Source organism: Ochlerotatus camptorhynchus, unplaced genomic scaffold (assembly GCF_037179485.1).
Source record: "Ochlerotatus camptorhynchus isolate MF236.1 unplaced genomic scaffold, CSIRO-AGI_Acam_v1.1 ptg000009l, whole genome shotgun sequence".
Lineage (NCBI taxonomy): Eukaryota > Metazoa > Arthropoda > Insecta > Diptera > Culicidae > Ochlerotatus > Ochlerotatus camptorhynchus.
In genome coordinates, this window is record NW_027040501.1 from 448044 (window position 1) to 456061 (window position 8018).

The window sequence follows — 8018 nt, forward strand, 5'->3', positions numbered from 1 at the left end:
TCCGAAATGGCTGGAAAAAGCGAAGATTTACGTATTCATCTATAATTGCTGGTTTGATTCGAAATGCTGGAAGCGTACATGGAATTTATTGCACTACATCATATTCCCTTCTCCTGCATGGAATGGGAAGGGCTGAGACTTTTACTGGACCCTATTTCAGAAGCATTGGATGTAACAATGAATCGTCGAAATATTAAAATACATCTTGGTGTCGCCTCGGAAAAGGTAAAGCAAGCAATCAAAAATGAAATGTGTGGAAGATTGATTCCGCTTCGTGGCATTCAAGACACATACTTGGAATATATGTGCAGTACGAAAAGCAAGGGACAGTAGTCAAACGTACACTTGGTATGTTAAAACATTTATTTAATATACATGCTTTATTTTCTCATAATGTTTTCATCTACAGGAATGATCGAAGCAGAACAAAGCCAGACCGCCAAGTTTTTCAAGGATACGATTCTTGAGATTTTGCAATCATACGAGGTTTCAATCGATCAAATCCTGTCTGTCACAACCGATAATGGAGCCAACATGATAGCCACCGTGAAAATGCTACAGAAAATTTCAGCGGTTTTTAAAGTTTCACCCGAAACCCTCTTGGAAGATGAAGGACACCAATAATGTGATGAGAAGGAAATTGAATTATTGGATTCACTTGCTTCTGAGTTTGATCCTCTACTATGTCTCACCCGGTGTGCAAGTCACACACTACAGCTGGCAGTTGGAGACGTGGTAAAGAAAAACGATCCCAACATTCGCAGGATTATGGACCTTGTTAAAGAATCGCGGAAAAATAAATACTGCCTGTTTTTCGAGCACAAACAAGCCCCCAAGGCTCCTGTGTGGTCCTCTACAAGATGGGGAGGTCGATACAAAATGATCGAATCGATAGTTCAGCAAGAAAAGTTTTATACCGAGTTGGCTCAAGATTACAAAGAAATTGGTAAGTTAATCAATACAAAGATCGTACATATCTCAGTATTAAACAATAATTTGTCTTATAGAGATCACAAACGACGACTGGACGTTCATGAAAGACTTTATTGAAGCATTCTCTTCGGTGTATATTTTAACAAATGATTTACAGATGAAGCACGTTACACTCAGTGAGTTTTGCATGCAATGGTTGCAAGCGATACGATCAGTTTAAAGTCATAACAATAATCCACTGTGCCCAAGTTTGTCGTTAGCACTTGTAGCGCGCAAAACTCGGCTAACGGTTTTACGTCTTCTTAATCGTTCCCTGGCTCGATGAACGGACGGCTTAAGCGCCACCTCCAAGGAGGACCGTCCGTCAAGTCTTGTTTGCCCGGCTAGAAACCCGGCCTCAGGGCGGGTTTGTTCAATCAGAACCAAAAAAATTAATTTCAAAACGAAACAGAAGACTCAAACAGTACGATGGATCGAGATCTCCACACAAAGAGGTCGCTTCAATCGCGACGAGAGAAAAGTTGATGCTACCGGTCGTTCTACCTACTCACGAAAAAACAACACTCACCAGTATCATCACCGGAGGAACTCGCTTATTCAAAAATGAGTGGAGAGACTGATTTCCCAGGCAGTCTAACCTGGCGTACAAGAATATAAACACAAAACCCGAGTACCACATTTCCGTCACACTAAGTTGCAGCAACTTGTTTATGACTGATATATGTTGTATAGAAGTTGCCACAACCGATTTGTGACAAGCGTGCTACTAGGGAATAGTAGAATGACGTGAAATGTGAGACTTCTCGAAACCAAAAAATAAGTTACATGAGAAACTTTAACATTTAGCGGAAAAACATTTATTGGGGTAAACTACAATAAACCATTTAAGTAAGTTTATTTAATAGCATTACCTAGGTTTTTATTATTCGTGTTTCTTCCTCTCTAGTTTCCCTACTGTGTGCGGATTTATTCTAGTGTTCACTAGCTATTTTTACTCATCGAGCTCTTCTTTCGTGGAGTGTATGTGTGTTGTTGTTAACGCATGCGCATGGTTAAGTTAATTGTTTGATTTACTCACGGTACCGAAATAGCTGCCTGATTAATTGGTCGGCAAAGCAGATACCGGCTGGTTTGCGGCGGTATTGTGGCTATCGCCCGAAATGCGGCGATTGGTGGTGCTGCTGCGGAAATTCCCAGTCGATGGATGGTCTTGTTTCCTTCCGGTCGAGAGTCACGCTTTTGCTCGAGATGCGGTGTGCCGAGCTTTGGCCGTGTATAGCTAGAAGCGAATCATAGATAAAAAGCCGTCGAACGGCTGTTCGACGCGTTAGTAAAAAATCTCCACACAAAACAATTATCCACGAATTATCTTTTCTCTACACAAACGCACACACACACAAATTGACCGCACGTCAACTTTGACCTAACTGCTGAACTTTTAAGACTTTCAGATCAAATCGTGATCATCGTCTTCGTGACCGAAAGCACGTCAATTACCGATGTAATTAACGACCTTTTCAAACGACAAATCTCATCAACTACGATCTTGAGCCGATTGAACACTCTATCTCTTTCTCGATCATACCGTTTGATTAAACTGTCTCGCTTCAATCTATTTCTGGTTCGATTGATTTTTTTTACGAGAGAGAATGTTCGGATTCGAACCTTGAACCTTGGATGCGTTACGAAAAATTAAAAGATTTTGAACGATAATAACTCAACCGTCTCTCGATAGATTTACGAGATAATGGCATCAATCGATTGGAAATATTTCTAGCAATTTGCTGAATGTTTCAAAACTATTGATTTCATTCTGTAAACTATTGGAAAATGGTTAAAAGTAAACCATTGCCTAAAGATGGTGAAAATCGATTGATTTTTTTATATTCTTATACTTTCTCCAACCGAGACATCAGATGCGAGTATCTGACACCTCTGATATTTTCTGTTCTACTATATAAGCGTCCAACAAGGTCGCCCGTTCCATCATTGTCAACATCAGCCCAACAAAACGGCCCTTTTCAGGGCCACCAAACTTTCGTAAAAGAGTTATTAAGGAATATTCCTAAAATATAATATACACAATTAAGTACAGCACATAACAGACGTTATCCAATGCCAACCCTGCGGTCGTATCTAGTATACAACCCTTCCAACTTTTTCTTGCTGCAGTTTTCTTCGACCCGCGGTTTAATTTTCTTGGCTCAAGTATTTTCCCATCAGCCGACGATAAAGAATCTGTACAGGTAAATTTTCGCATCTGAAAGAAAGTATAGTTATTAGAGTTTATTTCAGAGCTTCATTGTAAACGTCTGGGATAGGATAAAGAAGATTAAAAAACCGACAAATGACCCTCAGACGTCAACATTTGCTGAAGAGCCAATGTGCCAGATGGCAGATGAAATGGACGATTACTTAACACAGCTGTTTGGAAGTTCGGAGACCACATCTGCAAATATCGCTTCTTCTTTTCAACAGCTCCATCATCTCAACATCGAAAATCGCAAAGAAAGGAAGCTCATCTCTGCGTCGAAAAGTGAAAAAAAAAATCGATGTACTTTAGAGTGCCACCTAGCGGTGGAAAGTACTCTTTTTACACGGACAGGTACAAGTACAGCTTGGCTGCTTTAAAGTGGTTTTATAAAAAATGAAATATTTTACTACCAATACAATTCATTCGTATAGTAACGTATATGGTAAAGTAGAAAACTGAAAATTCCGACACGGGCCAATTGATTTTACTTTCGATCTGTATGTAAAACATAACTTCTGCCAAAATGCGCACAACAATTCGCACAACGTTGTATTTGTACAATCTATCGAATTGAAGCATGTTTATGGCGCTATCTCTCAACCGGTATTGTCGATTCACTTGAAAGCTAAAAAATATGACTCGTGAAATAAATAAAAAAATATGACTTGTTTTATACGTTAAACCAATAAAAAATGAGAATGATTACAGTGCCGTCCAGCGCTCTTGTGAGAGCATCGCGACTAAGTTGCGTCGTACGGCTGACCATGGCCCCTTCTCCAATATTCATTGACGTTTTTTTTTTTAAGAATAAACATTATGTTTTTAATAAAAAAAAATACTGAATCCGTTGAAATTTTTTTTTTTTACTAGCTTTATGACTGAAATTTTTTTCTTTTTTTTTTATTGAACACCCGTTACAAACAAGAAAAAATCGTTTTTTGCTAGTCTGATTTTCCAGTTTTCAAGTGGACCAACAATATTATACTCGGATGAAATCCCGATCACAAATATCCGGCTGATTTGGTATCGACGTTGGTGTTAATCAATACAATCATAAGCTAACATTTATCAGATTTTACAAACAGCGACTTGTAAAAGTTAATCCTAGTTGGAGTTTGCCGCCATTAATGTAGACCTGGAATCTTCTCTCGCTTCCGCACTCACCAAGTTTGGGGGCATGGTTACCAATTTAGAATCTGTTGGTTAGGCCTGAAGAAAACATATATGTTTCAAAAATATTGGGTTAAGGAATAAGCAGATATTTTATTATCAAATTTTGATAAATAACAAAAAACTATCGACAGTCGTTGTCTAAAAGATTTTATGGGAAGGATCGTTCAGAACATACCTATGTGGAACATAATTAAAGGGAAAGGAGACTTCATTATTTTTAGGAAATTCAAAAGCAGTTCTGTCAATGCAAATGGGATCACTGTGTTCCGGTAGGCAAGTAGAATGCAATGGACATATTTTCATGAACGTTATTTTGGTTTTGAACGAAACAACTGCGGTTGAATTTTTGAAGATTAATGAAAAAAAAACTAACATTTTTAGAAACCGTCCATGCACCACGGAAAAAAGAAAAAAAAACGTTCACATACTACAAAACTTTTGTGAGAAGTTTATGATTGATTTTGGATCTTAAGAAGGCATTTCAGATAGCTGCTGTTCTGCTGAATTAGGATATATTGAATGATATGCACCTACCATTGACTTAATTATTTGGTAGTGAATTTCAGGTAGCATACTTATTAGATAATTGAAATGAGCACGTCCATCTTATTAACGACATCTATCTGGGATGTTTTTGTTCTTCTCATCATTTTTGATTATTCAACAACAACAAGCTGAGAAGATGCAAGAAAGCAAATACTTTTACCAGTGCAGATAAAAAACCCGACTTGTTATCTTCGTATCCGAACGGTGAATGTCACTTTTTTTCAACTGCATTTATTTTTTTTCCATGATTTGTTTTCCATGCTAAGCACCAATGCTACCGACGCCAGGGAGGCAGCTCCCACACCTGGACCCTACATATCGACCCATCAACTCATGAACCGGGGACCAACGGCTTTACTTCCCCCCGAAGGAAGGGTGATCAGAGATGTTATGCATCAGAACATCCCGGCAGCGCTGACTGGGATTGAACCCAGGCCTGCTGGGGTGAGAGGTAATCACGCTTACCACTACACCACCGACGCCACTTTGCATTTATTTTGCTAGTCCTTTTTTTCAAGGCTTACTGATTTTATCGATATGTAAAAGATAAAGGTTCGAATGCAATGATGGCCGATTAATTTTATCGAAAATCTGTTCAACAATTATGCTGTGATTTATATCGAGACAAACGCTACCTGATCCAGCTGTTATTGCGTTGGAGGTTTAAAGCTGATTAATTGAATGACACTTTTTGAAACTGCTTTCGTTTTGTGTTTTTTTATTATCAAAAAGCATATCTTCACTACTCTAGACTTTACAACTAAAAACACATCGTTTTTCATTACGCAACAATTTAAGTGCGACGATGACGACATTTTGTTTCATCTTCACAACGCTTCTTCAAAGAATTGTTGTAGCATGACTGCAAAGTTGTTGTGACGAACAGCTAGTTGACGTCACCATGCATCAATGTCGTTACAACTTTTCTGTTGCAAGACGAGAGCTTTTGTCTTGTAAGTTTTAGATATTTCGTTGCATAACAATGAAGACAACAGGACTCGCCGCTACTGTTGTTTTAAGTGCTGTGACGATGACTTTTGTCAGCACTGATTCCAGTACAGCAAGCCTCAGACAAACATTGACCCGCGCCTAAAGAGATATGGATCCGGACTATATTATCAGAACCTGTCGAGCAATCTGGAAGCGTGTTGAGGCCGTAATTGTGGCAAATGGAAATTCTATCGATGATTTCTTACAAACATATCCCGTTTGAATAAATAATTTTTTTCCACTTCGACATTTTTCTGATTTTGACGTAGGACTAGGTCTTTGATTTCTATATGGGGGTACACTTTGTGAAAACCGAAAATGGAACATGTAACAAATTAAGAAAGATTTTGAACGTTAATTATTCAGCTGCCCCTGCCCCAATTTCAATAATTTTATCACCAATCGATCAGAAATATGGCTACGCATCGATAAAAATGCTTCCGAATGTTGATTTTCAACAAGAAACTATTGAAAAACTGGTAAATGTCCAGCATTGTCCAAAAGCGTCGAATTAACTAACAAATCCACCAATTACCTACATGCATATGCTGCTTCCCCAGCACAGTCGTCAGAGAGTAGTAAGTAGACGAAACAAGTCGAAGTGGCATTTGCCTCCGATCCTCGGGCGCGTGCGAATAGGGAGGATGGAATTGCGTAATATTTTGCACACTCATCTCCATACTCAGAAACACACGCTCCCAACGTTCGTTTAGATTTCAGGTCGTCGAAATTAGTAGCAGCAGTAGCAGCAGTAGCAGTGCTTTCGGCGTGTGGCATTGAAAATTGTTCTCCAGTAACAATGAAAGGCTGCCTGGAAGCAGCGAGCTGCAGAGCCCACATAAGCAACCATCAAAGGAGGAAGAAGCTGCACCGCTATGCTATGGATCGGAATCAGTAGCTCTTCGTGAGTCGCTGCGGGTCGGTCATCTATGCCAAGCGTGTCATCCTCGCTCCAAACAACATACAGCTCGACAGCCTCATCCGTGTTGAAGATAAGAGTATTATTTGGAAATTTATCAAGGTCATCAGTTCCCGCAAGCAGCTAGCTATCAAAGCTCAACCTGGTCTTTATATAAGGTGTGGAATTGTAGGCCCGAATGTATTGCTGAGATTAATCATCGTCCGACCATTTTCCAGAACACGCTGGTAGGAAGTGTTAAAAATCCATATAGAATTAGAGAGAAGTGGGAATAATTTGCTTTGGGTGTATATTCAGTCCCCAGAAAGCCAATAAAATCAAATTTGTGAGAAAATTAGCTCTCACGAGTTCAATTTCTCGAAGTCCCTCCTTTTTTACATATTCTGCACAAACGATACTTTCCGCCCCGCCCCATTCATATAATTCGGAAGGAAATCCTGTGAGGGGTGAATTGAATACACTTTAATACCAAAATGCACAAAACTTAAAAATTCATAAATAACAAAAAATTCAAAATACAGTAGATGGATCGAAAATAATCAAGTTGACAGTCCCTTGTATTCTCTTCATCAACTTTCTCTTTGAAATAAATACAACAAATTGTATACGCTTACAAATAAAAAAACGGAAAGAGTTAAGATAATTGATGATTGATCAATTAAAAGAACTAAATGTTCACATTTGTTACGTCCACTAGCGGTCCTACGTCAAGCTTCCGTTCGGGCCCCTAGGCACAGACCCTTCTACTTTTTTGTTGTTTTCACAGTTTAAAATGGTCCCAACATCATCACATGATCTTGCCGTTTTATTGCACTAAAGACACTTATAGTTATGAGCCGGACATTAGGGACGTCATTTTGAGACGTGTTGTCGACGACTCTGCAACTCTTTACAAACCCCAGGAGTAAGTGTCATTTTCGTGGAATATAGAGGATCGTTTTTTTTTATCCTTTCACTCCATTGATTGAGAAAAGGATAAACCCCCAAACTGCCCGGATCTGTGGCCATTCGGGGTATCATCAAAGCTAAACTGAAGAAGCGTGGACAATTGGCTAAGGATGCTACTTCAATGACCAGCTACTGGAAAAAAGCAGCCGGTGAGGTTGACCAGCAGCTTGTGCAGAAGTTCATGGCACGCATCAAGCTCAAAGCTCGAATTTTCATTCGAGAGAAATAGAAATCGCAAAACCCATATTTTATCTT

At 39.1% G+C, this 8018-nt stretch overlaps 1 pseudogene; it reads left to right on the forward strand.

Annotated features, from left to right (window-relative positions):
* The first annotated feature begins 411 nt into the window (after window positions 1-411).
* LOC135699013 (uncharacterized) lies at window positions 412-3469 on the forward strand (annotated as a pseudogene).
* Window positions 3470-8018: the final 4549 nt, after the last annotated feature.